Source organism: Artibeus jamaicensis, unplaced genomic scaffold (assembly GCF_021234435.1).
Source record: "Artibeus jamaicensis isolate MK-2021 breed Jamaican fruit bat unplaced genomic scaffold, CSHL_Jam_final scaffold_3307, whole genome shotgun sequence".
Taxonomy (NCBI): Eukaryota; Metazoa; Chordata; class Mammalia; order Chiroptera; family Phyllostomidae; genus Artibeus; species Artibeus jamaicensis.
The window spans coordinates 4,809,009-4,824,872 of NW_026522040.1; the positions used below are offsets into that span (position 1 = coordinate 4,809,009).

General features: G+C 42.9%; 1 non-coding gene and 1 pseudogene across 1 annotated transcript; both read left to right on the top strand.

The window, feature by feature from the left end:
* Nucleotides 1-4,801: 4,801 nt before the first annotated feature.
* On the top strand, nucleotides 4,802-5,512 carry LOC119064259 (glyceraldehyde-3-phosphate dehydrogenase-like; annotated as a pseudogene).
* Nucleotides 5,513-15,323: 9,811 nt separating this feature from the next.
* On the top strand, nucleotides 15,324-15,443 carry LOC119064297 (small nucleolar RNA SNORA32). The gene has a single exon (XR_005085358.2). It is a non-coding gene; the product is annotated as a small nucleolar RNA SNORA32 (small nucleolar RNA).
* Nucleotides 15,444-15,864: the final 421 nt, after the last annotated feature.

The window sequence follows — 15,864 nt, forward strand, 5'->3', positions numbered from 1 at the left end:
GGAGCAGTCTTCCTTCTCGCATCTTCAAGTGCTTCAGTCACTGTTGGAGAAGGGACAAACCTCTTCGGAAAGAAAAGCCCTTGCCTACCTGTGCCCTCACGTGACATTTTTGGTCTGGCAGCTGCCTTCCTGGGAATCGATGGGAAGCGGTCGCTTGTGCAGGCAGCTCTTTGCGCTGGTAATGGGGAGTAAACAGCCTCTGGCCCTTTCTGCAAAGGAGACAAGCAGAAAAGTGCTCTGAATCCCAAATGGAAAAATGTGAAAATGGCATCCCTGAGACAGAGAGGGGGGTAGTCAGCTGCCTCTGCTTCCCAGGATGTGGGGTCCAGGAGGGTCCTTGCTGCTGAAGGCAGGCAGGGCAGATGACGCTGCTGCGCTCAGAACGCACCAAGGGAACAGAGGAGCACCTGCCATCTCGGCAAGTGGGTGCCAGAGAGGTCAGCTCAGGTAAGGGCTTGGAGCTATTGTGACCTAAAGAAAATAGGACAGATTTCTCATGGCAGGAGGGTAAGCAGAGTCTGGTCTGCAAAGTAGCTGCACCTAGGCACCTAGCTTCACCTGCGCCGAAACTCCTTTGCACAAGACTTGCAGAAGGGTGATTCTTTTCTACCTTGTGCCCCTGTCGCACCCACCCTGATGCAGACTGTGTGAAGAGTGGAATCAACGGTGCAATCACAGCAGTGCTTTATAAATATGCACAGAAAAAAAACTGGCGGAAAACACACCTAAGTGTTTAGAGTGGTTGTCTCCATGTCAGGGACATGTGGGTGATTTTTAGTCATCCTTCCCATCAACCCTCCCCCCTTCATTATTATTCTTAAATGTCTCTATAGTATAAATCCTTAAGCCTGCAGGCTCTTGTTGCATTTTAAATGACCAGTCTGAAAGCATGTTGTCAATAACGTCTAGGAGAGAGTGAGGAGCAGACAGACGTAGTCTGTGGCCGCAGGAAGCAGCTCCAGACAGACCCGCAAGAGACAGAAGGCTGCTGGCTGGACACAGGGTTAGCTGGTCAATACTGTTGGATCTGGGCCCAGAGCTCCCTGTCTGAGATTGCAGGGGTAAATTGTGCCAAGAAGGGAAGGCTTTGTAGAGAATGGAGAGGAACCAAGAAGGCCAAGAAAGCAAAACACTGATCTCAAGAAATTCCTCTGTGTCTAAGAAGCAGCAGGGAGACACACAGAAGAGTGAGCTACACCTGGGGGACACAGCAACTAGTTCTGGGAAAAGAGAGTGGATTTGGGGGTTGGACGGCCCGAGGCAGAGCGGAGCTTTTCTCAAGTTTGTCTGTCATGGACATGCTCATTTCAGCTGGGCTCTGAGGGGAGCTGCAAAGACACCCAAGGCCTTCTGGCATTTCCTCCAGCATGTTCGCTGATATACTCAGGGAACTGGATTTTAGAGTCCTGGGTGGGAAAGGGCTGGGATAACAGGATTACAGCATTTCCTGTGCCTGGGACACACACACACAGAATCGCAGCAGGAAGGTGAGCTCCTGAAGGACCAATCTCTGAGCCGCTGCAGAGTCCCCTTCCCCAGAGACACTCCATGGGAGACACCTGAGCAGCCACATTCTGAAGCTGTGGGCTCTGCAGTCATCCTACAGGGCTCCTGGCTCCTCTCGGCATCCCCTTCTTCATCTTACAGCCCCTGAGAAGCAGCTCCACAGTACAGTGGCAGTGGGGGTGTGGGGAGGCGACACCTGAGTTCTCCCTCACCACCCACCGACCTGGTACCACAGGGCTGACATGGCTGGACCAGTGGCACCCAAGTAGACGAACTTGCCCACAACCCTTTCACCACCAGAGACGGCATGGGTGCTATAAAGCTTTGCATTCATTCATCCCACTGATTTTTATTGAGTAGCTAGTGACCCGTGCAGTGACAAAAAAGGTCACTGCTTCCACTGAGTCTACCCACATCGTTGTGGGAGACAGAGAAAACAAAATAAGCAAAGAGGTGGACAAAATCATTCTCCCCAAACTCTTAAGGTTACAGTGTCCCAGGGCTCAGTCCTTGGACCTCTTCTCTGCTCTCCTCCCCTCTCTTGCCCCATCCTCTCCTCTCCTCCAACTACACACTGACAACTCCCATACCTGCATCTAGCCTGGGTGTGCCCCCTACACTCAGATTTACATCCAAATGTCTACCTACTGTCTCAGCTGGGGTGTATGTGTGTGTGTGTATGCACATCTATAAAACCTTAAATTTAACATATTCAAAACCAAACTCTAATCTTCCACTTCCCGACCTCAAATTTGCCCCCCACATAAATCCCCCATCTCAGTTCATGACAATACAAGCCTTCCAGTTGCCCAGGTCTACAACCTTGAAGTTGTCCTTGACTACTCTCTTTTTCTAACATCCCATATCTGGTTTGTCAAGAAGTCCCTACAGGAGTTGTGTAGATTCTACCTACAGAATACAATCAGAATCCAACTACTTCTACCCACTTCACCCAGTAAGTCAGCACCCTCTCTCACCTGGATCTTTGCAATGGACTCCCAGATGGCCTCTAGGCTTCCAACCCTGCTCCTACAGTTAGTTCTCAACTCAGCAGCCAGAAGGACCAAGATGGTGGACATCACATCTCAGGAACTGCCCAGAACAAACAGTCACTTGTAAATGGCCAGGCAAACCGGGAGGGCCTGAGGTCCTCCACTAAATTCATCTCACAGAATAGAATAAACCCTAGAGAAAGTGTTTCTGCTTTAGGGACCAGCAGAAAAAGTTCTGTTCCCACACCCCCTCCTCCCCAAGCAAATTACACAGGAAGCAGCAAGGAGCCCAGAGGAAGGAGGCGTGGGCAGGAAGGCTTGGATACAAGGGAGCCTATACCCACCTGTGGTCTGACTTGATTTCCAGGACCTAGAGCTCTACACAGGGGTTTAGGGCCAAAGCTTATCATCACAGCCAATAGTGCACATCGGTGGGTTATATCATCCACATATACGAGTATCTCCCTACAGAACCAGCAGGACAGGAATATGGAGTTTGGTGTCTGGCTGGCTTCTCTCGGACTTATGACTAATGCCTGCAATATCAGGCATGCTGTATGTTTGGCCAGCCTGCCTATCTAATTAGAAAACTAGACGATGGGGAACAATCTGCGGTCTCTAATTGTCTGACAGTAATGCCACATCCATTTGCATTTAAGCTCCCCCCTGAAGCCCCAAACGCAAATATACAGACACTATAACCCACAGCTCCCAGGAGCCTGTCTGAGTTAGAAGTAGCCTCCCATGTCCACTCCCAACACCATCCACAGAGAAGACTCGATGTTGCTCTGCCCCTTCCTTCAGCAGGAAGGCTCAGCCCCACCTCCCCACGCCACACCCTTAATCTCTCCATCGTCCAGTTGTTGCCCAGAGTAAGTGTGTGATCAGTACCATCTCATCCAGAAGCAACCTTAAAACCCTCCCTTAAGCATCCTAAAGATGACATGTGTGGTAGGGGGTTGCGTCTGGGGACTGCTCGCTCTATTTTCCCTCAAATCTCTACTCTGGCTGCCCTGGAAGTCTCTAACTCCCACATTGTTTGCCAATTAATCAGTGATGCCTGGCAGGGCCTCAGTATTAGAAGCTCTAGGATGTAGCCTCGCTCTGTTTGACGGGGGTGGGAACTTCCTAGAAGGGAGCTGCAGGAGGACAGGAAGTTCTTTGAGGGCCATCTTCCAAGTCCTTTGGTACCTAGCAACACCCTTCTTTGGAGCCCACTCCTAAAGACAGCTTTAATTACTTACCCAGAGGGTAGTGCCCTTCTAACACACCCTGTGTGTGTATGTGTGTGTTCCACCTGTTCACACCGGTGGGAGAGGGAGATGGAGTACTGGTGCCAACAGTGTTTGACGCATTCGTGCTGCACTGGGAGGCAATTAGTCTACAACTGTGGAAGAAAAATGTCCACGTGTAGACGTGGCCCAGGACAGAAGTCACCGAAGTGGAAGGAAACAACCTTGCTAGCCACCTGGTGCCAAAATTAGTTTGGATGAAGAGAAAGCCTTAATACTCACAGAGTCAGAAGAAACTTTTTCTGGACAAACAAAGCACTCTAATCAGATGTCTGCTTGAGAACAACTTTTAGATTGGCTGAAGCATTTGATTTATTGTTGTTTACAAGTGAGCACAGACTTGAGGAGCAGCAAATAATGTACTCTAAGTAAATTTCCTATTCCCTCGTTTTTTAAAACAATTATTGGTGCTTTACATTAGGCATGAAAAATATAAAGGTAAATATGGTAAGGCCTTTACCATTTTCAATCTTCAAAAACATCACTCAAACTTCTTAAAAATACATATTAGAATCAGATACTGAATACATGTAGATGCTCCCTAAAGAATGAATGGATTGACATCAATTTCCAGCAAGGCAGCAGACAAGATAGCTGAAAAACTTCCTGTTAACCCAATACTTAGAAGTGCTAGATAAAATAAAGCAAACATCCTTTAAATGCTTGGCCATTCTCAGAAGAAAGCAAGGGAAATGTCTAGAGGCAAAAAAGAAAAAAATAGTGGTGCTGAGGCTCTGGCTGCACTTGGAGCACTTGCTGGTCTTGATTAAAAGAAAACTAAAGAAGCTGGGATTTGTATAGCCACGTTAGGACAAGAGACAGAGTCATGGGTCTGGATGAAGTGGGGAATCACATCTGAAAAATCACAACACTTGGAGAACTATGGTCTCCATGCAGGAATGAATATATATGTATACTGTTCAAAGGCATAGTCCAGGCTGAGAACAGGAAGCTTGTCATCAATGGAAAGTCCATCCCCATCTTCTAGGAGCAAGATCCCCCCAGTATCACATGGCTGATGCTGGTGCTGAATATGCTGTGGAGTCAGCTGGTATCTTCACTACCATGGAGACGGGTGGAACCAAGAGGGTCATCATCTCCACCCCTTCTGCAGATGCCCCCATGTTTGTGATCAGTGTGAATCATGACAAGTATGACAACTCCCTAAAGATTTTCCACAATGCCTCCTGAACCACCAAGTGCTTGGTCCCTCTGGCCAAGATCATCCATGACAACTTCAGCATCGATGGAGGGACTCCACAGTCCATGCCATCGCTGCCACTCAGAAGACTGAGGGTGGTCCCTCTGGCAAGCCGTGGCATGATGGCCAAGAGGCTGCTGAGAACATCATCCCTGCTTCTCATGGTGCTGCCAAGGCTGTGGGCAAGATCATACCCAAGGTGAAAGGGAAGCTCACTAGCATGGCCTTCCCTGTCCCCACCCTCGATGTGTCAGTTATGGATCTGACCTGCCACCTGCAGAAAGCTGCCAAATATGATGACATCAAGAAGGTAGTGAAGTAGACATCAGAGGGCCCCTCAGTGGCATCCTGGTCTACACTGGGGACCAGGTTATCTCCTGCAACTTTAACAGCGACACCCACTCCTTCGCCTTCAACGCCGGGGCTAGCATTTTGTCAAGCTCATTTCCCAGTATAACAATGAATTTGGCTACAGTGACAGGGTGGTGGACTTTACAGTCCACATGACCTCCAAGGAGTAAGGGCCCCCTGGACCACCAGCCCCAGTGACAGGAAGAAATGTCTTCAGCTTTTGAGGAGTTCCTGCTCCAAATCAGATTCCCCCTACACACTGAGAATTCCTTGACCTCCAGAGTTTCTACCCCAGACCTCTTGAAGAAGGGGAGGAGCTTAGGGATCCCTACTTGGTCATGTACTAAGTTCACTGTACCTCCAAAAAACAGAGAGAATTTAAAACCACAGGCCTGCCCTACACTGCATAGTCTCAGAACCTCCTGACTGAGAAAGTCACAGAGAAGTGGCCCCTCTGGTAATGCCCTCAGCACATGGCAGAAACCGATGTAAAGTCCCTCTAGAAGGGTATACACTCATACACATCGCACAGAAGAGCACTGAGAAAGCTCCATGAAGTAAAATCCGATCGACCCAATTCACAAAGCACAAGACCCAAGCCAGAGTCATCAGAAACAACAAACAGCAGAATCAGACCCACAGGAGTCTGAGTTCATAGCGGTATTTGACACAGACTATAAAATGAAAAACTCAGAGTCATTTATTTTATTTTTTTATAATACACTTTTATTTTTTATTTATTTTTTTACCCTTACCCAATTATATATTTTCATTACTTTCAGAGAGAGGGAGAGGAAGAGAGAGACATCAATGTGAGAGAGAAACATCAGCTGGTTGACTTTTCGTGCACACCCCAGCCAGGGATCAAATCTGTAACCTGGGTATGTGCCCTAACGAGGACTTGAACCCACGGCCCTTTGGTCTACATGGTGGCGCTCCAACCAACTGAGCCACATCAGCCAGGGCTCAAATTCATTTATAATGTAAAGGAAAGAATCAAAACAAGAAAGCAACAAGATAAAAATAGTGGTATGAGATTTCTATAAATAAATAACAGTAATTAGATTTGAAACTGAATAAAATCTGTTTGTAGTAGAAGAATTTGTAAGAAACTTGTGGCTTTTTTTCTTCTAAAACAGATTAAAGCTAAAGCTAGGTAAATTTTTTTAATTGTCTTTAAACACCTCAAAGAGTTGACAACTAAGGAATTATCAGGTGAAAATCTACATGATGGAGGAAATCAAGAATCCTGAAGTTATGTTTGTCCTGAGGGCATTTGCCAAAATAAAAGAACTTGAACCTTAAGTTTACTTAGCCTTAAGAGGTGTAGGAGATAAATGACAACCCCCCAGAGCTGCCCATCCTGGAAATGCTAATAATGGATCTCTTTCCATAAGGTTGGAAACACAAAAGGCTACACGCTCAAGATAAGTATTCACATAATAGACATAAGACCAGCCTACCTTCACACTCCAAGAGACCATGCAGAATGTGGTCTTGGCACAGAGAGAAGGAAAACAACAACAACAAATCTATTACTGAAGTACTGTAACCACAAGTCAGATTTGCAGCCCACCTGGATGGCTCAAATGACCTCAAACAATCAATTCAGCTTGCAGAGGTTAGTAACTGTAGGGCCCTAAGCACATAGAAGAAGAAAACAAAATCTCCTCTGAAAGAATAGACCTTTATCCTAAGCCTCAAATAAATACCACAAATAATTACCCATAAAAAAAAATGTGTGGTTTACAGTCAAAAATGACCAAGTGCACAAGGGAGCAAAGCACCATGCATAAAAATAAGAAAAAAAAAGTAACAGAAGCAGACCAAAAGCAAAAGCATGGTATATTGAAATTATAGTTGCATTACATAAAAAATATGTATTATTTAAATAAATAAAAGGCAAGCTTGCAAAGATCCAAAAGCTAACAGAAAACTATTTTCCAAAAGCAGATCTGGAAAAGAACCAAATTACAATTCAAGAAGTAATGATAACTTAGAGTTAAAAACTCAGTGGATGGTTTAACAGCAGTGTAGACCAGCTGAACAGAGAATTGCTAAAGTAGAAGATAAGTCCGTGGAAAAGGTGGGTAGAGATAGGAAAGTTTACAGAAAAAGAAATGGAAGGACTTTAGGCTTCTGCTTAGCATATAGAAATTCAGAAAAAGCCTCATTCCCATGCTTACAATTGAAAACCACCAAGGAACCTGAAAATTGACTACTTTGGTTGAGCCTATCAAAGAGTTGAGACCACAGGGCACTGGAGGCTGGGGAGGTAGGGAGAGCCTGGTAAAAGGGCACAAACTTTTAGTTGTAAGATGAATAAAATCTGAAGAGCTAATGCATAACATGATGATTAAGTTGATAACACTATGCTATATAACCAAAATTTGCCAAGAAAGCAGAACTTAAGTATTCTCTCACATACACACACACACAAAAAAAAGGTCATTATATGAGGTGATGGATGTTAATTAGCTCCAGTGTGGGAATCCTTTCACAATGCACATGTATATCAAATTGTCACATTATACATTTTATATGCATTATAATTTTATTTGTCAATTATACCTCAACAAAACTAAAAAAGTATTTTTAAAGAAAACTAATTTTGACAATGAGAACACCACAAATCAGAGTTTCTAGAAACTACACCAGAGGAAATTTTCTAGTCTTAAATGCATGTAAGAAGAAGGGATGGAAAACTTTATATAACCACAAAATTGAGAGCCTAAATAAAATGAACCATTTCTAGCAAAACTTACAAAAACTAACTCCAGAAAAATAGAATATACACTGTTAGAGCAATTACATCAGTGATAAAAACTCGTAAGTGGTGGGGGATGGGTGAATCCCTTGGCCAGACTGTTTATAAGCATATTCTACTGCACCAAATGTTCCTCACACCTGTCAGGATGGCTGTCATCAATAAATCAACCAACAAGTGCTGGCAAGGATGTGGAGAAAAGGGAACCCTAGTTCACTATTTGTGGGAATGCAGACTGATGCAGCCACTGTGGAAAGCAGTATGGAGTTACCTCAAAAATTAAAAATGGATCTGTCTTATGACCCACTGATTCCACTTCTGGAAATCTATCCAAAGAAACCCAAAACACTAATTCAAAAGGATATAACCACCCCCGTGTTCATTGTAGTGTGATTTACAATTGCCAAGACACGGAAGCAGCCCAAGTGTCCCTCAGTAAATGGGTGGGTAAGATGACTGTGGGACATTTACACAATGGAATACTACTCAGTCACAAGAAAGAAGAAAATTTTACCATTTGTAGCAACATGGATGGACCTGGACAGCATTATGCTAAGTGAAATAAGCTAAAGCAAGACAAATACCACATGATCTCACTCATATGTGGAATCTAATGAACAAATTGAACTAACAAGCAAAATAAAGCCAGACTCATAGACGGCTGACGGCTTTGGGGGGCATGTGGGGGGATCAAGCAAAAAAGAAAAAGGACTCAGGGACATGGACAATAGTCTGGTGATTGTGGTGGGGGGAGGTGGGAAGGAGGCAGAAGAGGGTATAAAGGGAATAATTGGTAATGAAAAAATACAAAAAATAAATATTAAAAAAGAAAGGATTTCAATTTTACTGAAATAATTCAAAGAGGACAAAAGAAATAAAACCCATCAACTTATGAGGCTTCCAAAACTTTGATTCCAAAATCAAACGAGAATAATGTAAGGAGGCATTTTGGGCTAAACTCATTCATGAAAAACAGATATAAAAATATTAAATAAAATGTTAACAAATTGATTCAATTAATGTTTAAAATCATAATATATGACCACCATGTAAGATTTATCTCAAAAAGATGAGGAAACCTCAATGCTGGAATATCTGTCCCAACTTATAACATCACATTAAGAAAAGAAGTAAGAAAAACTACATAATACACTTAATAGAGATAAAAAAAACTTTTAATAAAAAGCATTCAGGGCTCTAAAAATGTTAAGGAACATGTATAAAGGACACATGGACAAAGCCAAAGGGTGATAGGATCAAGGGTGGGAAGTGGGGATGTTTCAGGAGGGGAAAATGGAGACAACGGTACTTGAACAACAATAAAAAGAGAGGGAGAAATAAAAAATAAAATGTTATCAAACCAGAACTAGAAGACATCCTCTTAATAGCCCTCAGAAACCTTATCAAACATTGTACATATGGTGAAATAGAAGCAGTTCTTTTTAAAATTGGGAACAAAGTAAGAACACCATCTTCTTTATCTCTATTGAGTATTTTACTAGAAGAATAAAACTAATTATTCGCAAATAATGACTGCCATATAGAAGTGCCAAGACTATTTTGAAATAATTAAAATTAATAAAAAATTTCAGGACTTCCGCCAAGATGGAGGCATAGGTGGATATGCCGTGCCTTCTCACACAACCAAGATTAGAGAAAACTAGATATTAGCAACAGAAAACACAGCCAGAACACGGAAAATTGAACTTTTTGGAAGTCCGTTAACAACAAATTCTTCAGCCTGACCTGTAAGGGGAGAAACCAGCGGCTGGTGAAGCGGGACTGCACAGGAAAACTCGGTCAGACGGACTCAGGCGCGGAATCCAGATGCGCAGAATCCAGGCGCAGGGTTGGAGCGACCGAGCAAGCCACCAGCGGGCGATCGCGGGGGAGACAGCGGGGGAGCGGTGCTGCGTGTTGACTGTGGTCGCGCATTTGTGCGTGGGCGGACAGGCAAGGGAGTGGGCGGTTGGACCGGGGCCAGGCGGTCCCGCGGCGAGCGGCAGTAGAGGGCGCCGCCATTTCCCTGCTCTGACCCCACCTCCACATACAGCGTCATAACCCAGCGACTCTGAGTGGCCCGGCCCAGGGGAACCACCTAAGACGCTGATCCTCACCCAGCTGTGAGAAACGCAGAGGGGGTCGCCATTTCCCCGCTCTGACCACGCACCCACATACAGCGTCACAAACCAGCGACCTGGGAGTCCAAGGCGCCGCTTCTCACACTTAAAGAGCCAGAACAGACCAAAAATGTCGCAAGAATATCTCAAAGCCCCAGAGCCCATAGATCTAAGCGATGAAGAAATAGCAAAACTCTCAGACGCACAGTTTAAAACACTGGTCATCAGGATCCTCACAGAACTGGTTGATTATACCAACAAATTAGACAAATATATGAAGGCGAAAATAATTGAAATGAATGGAATTGCACAGGACACCAATAGCAATGAAAAGGAAACTGGGACTCAAATCAATGGAGTGGACCAGAAGAAAGCAAATAATGGCCAAACAGAAAAGAGTCAAGAAGCAAGAATTCAAAGAAATGAGGAGAGTCTTAGGAACCTCCAGGACATCTTTAAATGCTCAAACATCCAAATTATAGGGGTACCAGAAGGGGGAAAGGCACAGCCACCAGTAGAAAACTTATTTGAACAAATAATAAAGGAGAATTTCCCCAATCTGGCAAAGGAAATAGACTTCCAAGAAATCCAGGAAGCCCAGAGAGTCCCAAAGAAGTTGGACTCAAGAAGGAACACACCAAGGCACATCATCATTACATTAGCCAAGATTAAAATGAAGGAGAGAATCCTAGAAGCAGCAAGAGATAAGGGGACAGTAACCTACAAAGGAGTCCCCATCAGACTGTCAGCGGATTTCTCAAAAGAGACCTTACAGGCAAGAAGGGGCTGGAAAGAGGTATTCCAAGTCATGAAATCCAAAGACCTACAACGCAGATTGCTCTATCCAGAAAAACTTTCATTTAGAATGGAAGGACAGATAAAGTGCTTCTCAGATAAGATCAAATTCAAGGAGTTCATCATCACCAAGCCCTTATTATATGAAATGTTAAAGGGACTTATCTAAGAAAAAGAAGTTAAAGAAACATGAACAGTGAAAGGACAACAAACTCACAGTTATTAACAACCACACCTAAAATGAAAGCAAACTAAAAGGACAGCTAGATCAGGAGTGGAAACATAGAAATGAAGATCTCAAGGAGGGTTAGCAACAGGGGAGTGGGAGGAGGAGAAGGGGGGAGAAGGTACAGAAAATAAGTAGCATAGACAGTAGATAGAAAATAGAAGGAGGGGGAAATATAGAATCTAAAGGACTTGAGACACATGGTCATAAACTAAAGGGGGGGAATGGTGGGGGTGGGGGGTAGGGTGGAGGGGAATGAAAGGGGGAATAGAACAACTGTAACAGCATAATCAATAAAAAATTTAAAAAAAAGAAAATACCAATTCGGAAAAAAAATTTTTTTCAGCAAAGTTGTGGGATATAAATTATTACACAAAAATAAATCATAACTTTGTGCATTAACATCAAACAATTAGAACATTTAATTTTAAAAATACAATTTAAAATAGAAAATAAAACAATAAGATATTTAAGAATAAATCTAATAAGAGCTGTGCTAGATCTTTTTTTTAAGATTTTACTTATTTATCTTTAGAGAGGAAGGAAAGAAGAGAGGGAGAGAAATATCAATATATGGTTGCCTCTTGTGTGTCCCCTGCTGGGAACTGGCCTGCAACCCAGGCATGTGCCCTGACTGGGAATTGAACCGTGGTTGTTTGGTTCACAGGCCTGCGCTCAATCCACTGAGCTACACCAACCAGGCTAGATCTTTATAAATAAATTATAAAACATTATTTAATGCCATTAAAGATGACCTAAAAAATTGAAAAGTATTTAATCTTAAAGGACAGGAAGACTAAATATCCTAAAGATACTGATTCTCCCTCCAGAAAAAGTATAGTTAAGTTCCAATCAAAAGTACATAAAAATTTTTTCATAAAAATTAATTCCTTTAACAAGTGGAGAGGACTCACAGCAAGATGGTGGTTGGCAGAGCAGGCAGTCCCACATTTGTGTGCAGATAAACAGGGAGGAACAACTGGGGAGTGAGACAGACCTGAAAACCCAGGTTGCCAGTGTGGGGAAATAAAGCCTCAAAACCTCTGACTATAAAAACCTGTGGGGATTGAGGCAGTGGGAGAAACTCCCAGCCTCACAGGAGAGTCTGCTGGAGAGACCTCCAGGGTCCTAGAACATACAGAAACCCACCCACCTTGGACTCAGCACCAGAAGGGCCTGATTTGCTTGTGGGAAGTGGAAGAAGTAACTGAAAGCCAGCAGAGAGCAGAGCAAGTAGCATTGTTCCCTCTCAGACCTCACCTCCACATACAGTGCCACAACGTAGCTACATGGGTTGCCCCACCCTGGTGAATATCTAAGGCTCCACACGTTACTACCTAACAGGCCCTCAGATACAAAAAAAAAAGGGGGGGGGCCCCAAATGAAAGAACAGATCAAAGCTCCAGAAAAAATATAACTAAGCGATGAAGAGATAGCCAACCTATCAGATACACAGTTCAAAACACTGGTAATCAGGATGCTCACAAAATTAGTTGACTATGGTCACAAAATAGAGGAAAAAGTGAAGGCTATGCTAAGTGAAATAATGGAAAATGTACAGGGAACCAACAGCGATGGGAAGGAAACCAGGACTCAAATCAACAGTTTAGACCAGAAGGAAGAAATAAACATTCAGCCAGAACAGAATGAAGAAACAAGAATTCAAAAAGATGAGGAGAGGCTTAGGAACTTCCAAGACATCTTTAAACATTCCAACATCCGAATCATAGTGGTGTCAGAAGGAGAAAAGGAAGACCAAAAAATTGAAAACTTATTTGAACAAATAATGAAGGAGAAATGCCCCAATCTGGCAAAGGAAATACACTGTCAGGAAGTCCAGGAAGCTCAGAGAATCCCAAAGAATTTGGACCCAAGGAGGAACACAGCAATGCACATCATAATTACATTATCCAAGATTAAACATAAGAAGAGAATCTTAAAAGCAGTAAGAGATAAAGAGACAGTTACCTACAAAGGAGTTCCCATTAGACTATCAGCTGATTTCTCAAAAAAAAAAAAAAACTTTTCAGGCAAGAAGGGGCTGGAAAAAAGTATTCGAAGTCATGAAAGGCAAGGACCTACATCCAAGATTACTCTACTCGGCAAAGCTATCATCTATAATAGAAGGGCAGATAAAGTGCTTCCCAGATAAGGTCAAGTTAAAAGAGTTCATCATCACCAAGCCCTCATTATATGAAACGTTAAAGGGACTTACCTAAGAAAAAGAAGATCAAAAATATGAATAGTAAAATGACAACAAACTCACAACTATCAACTGAACCTAAAAAAAAAGAAAACAAAAACAAACTAAGCAAACAACTAGAACAGGAACAGAATTACAGAAATGGAGATCACCTGAAGAGTTATAAATGGGGAAGGGGAGGAGGGAATGGGGGAAAAGGTACAGGGAATAAGTAGCATAATGGTAGATAGAAAATAGACAGGGGGAGGTTAAGAATAGTATAGGAAATGTAGAAGCCAAAGAACTTATATGTACGACCTATGGAGATAAACTAAGGATGGGGGGGATGCGGGTGGGAGAAGGTGTGCAGGATGGAGGGGAATAAGGTGGGGGGGGGAATGGAACAACTGTAATAGCATAATCAATAACATATAATTTTTAAAAGAATATACCAAAATGCTTGAAAAACTATTTTTCTTTTTTCTTTTTTATTTTATTTATTCTATGAGAGATGGGGAGGGAGAAAAGGAGAGAAACGGTGATCAGCTGCCTTCTGTGAACCTGCAACCCAGGCATATGCTCTGACTGGGAATTGAACTGGCAACCTTTTGGTTTGCAGGATGATACCCAACCAACTGAGCCACACTGGCCAGGGCTAAAGGTATATTTTTTTAAACACTCAACAAACTAGAAGATAAATACAAATTCAAACCACAATATAATTCTATTTCATATCCACTAAATTGGCAAAAATTGTGACACTACTGGATGCTGGCAATGATGTGGCACCACGGGAATTCTCTTTGGTGTTTGGAAAATCACTCCACTGTGCAGCTGGACCGTACACAGCAGTGCTGACGAGGCATCTAACCCCTGGCCCAGTAATTCCGCTCTGAATTATATCCTGTTAACCCTTCTACATACAGGCAAGGAGCTTATAAAAAATGACATTGCAGTATTGTTTAATAATAAGGAAAAATTGGGAATACCCTAGATGTCCATCAAAGAAATGGATAATTGTGGCAAATCAATTCAGTGGAATACCATACCATTTAAGATGATTAAACTGAAGCTAAATGTGTATCTGACAAATCTTCAAAACATAATTTTGAGTGAAAAAAATGCAGGCTATAGAAGAGTGAGCACAATTTGATAGCATGATACCATTTATACAGCTTTCAAATACGCAATACATTATTTAAAGACACATACATATATTTATAGTGGAAGCATAAGTATGAAGATGATAAACACCAAAATGAGGATAATGGTTACTTGAAGGAATGAGTGGAGAAAGGCGAACGTGCCCTGGGGGTGGAGGGTGTCCACAGGGGGCTTTATAACTTTTTTTCTTATGCTGGGTAGTAGGCACAGTGTGTTTTGTACATATTCTGTATATCTCTTGGTATGGCTGAAGTATTTTTTAGCTTTGCTTCTGTTTAATTTTTCATTTCGAAATAAAAATTTAAAAAACAGGACGTTGTAGACATGGTACAGTGTGGTCCTCTCTACTGGACTCTCAGTTCCCCAAAAAGGATACATGGCGCATACCTGCAGGGCAATGTCGAATTCAGGATCCTGACCTTGGTGCACATGTGTGACAGTTCCATCAGTTCTGTGTGTGTAAATGCATGAACCACCACTGCAATCAAGATGCAAAACTATTTTATAGCCCTGGCTGGTGTGACTCAGTGGATTCAGCACTGGCCTGTGAACCAAAGGGTCGCTGGTTCAATTCCCAGTCAGGGCACATGCCTGGGTTGCAGGCCAGGGCCCCAGTGGGGGGTGCTCGAGAGGCAACCACACATTGATGTTTCTCTCCCTCTCTTTCTCCCTCCCTCCCCCTCCAGAAAAATAAATCAACAAAATCATTTTTTAAAGAACTATTTCATGGTCATTACCAAGGCTTTTAGAATGCAGTTTCTCATTTGCCATGAACATGACCACAAAACATTTTCCCACTAGGTTTTTTTCTGCTATATTGCTAGCATTCAGCCTATTGAGAACATTTTTTTAAAGAACTATTTCATAGTCACAAACATCCCCCTCACACTATCCCTGTAGAATCACACGTCCCTCCCTAATCACCACCATCCTTAACCCCTGGCAACCACTAATTTGTTCTCCTACTCTATCCTTCGCTGCATTTAAATGTTATACAAATGTATGTGACATTTTTATCTTTATTATATTTTTCCCATTACCATTTAGTCCCCTTATACTGCCCTTCCCCCAGCAATCACCACACTGTTGTCCATGTCCATGAGTCCTTTTCCTTTTTGCTCAATCCCTCCAACCCTTAACCTCTGCAAGCCCCACTAGCTGTCATCTGTTCTCCATCTCTGAGTCTGTCTGTTTTGCTTGTTAGTTCAGTTTGTTCATTAGATTCCACATGTGAGTGCAATTATATGGTCTTTGTCCTTCTCTGACTG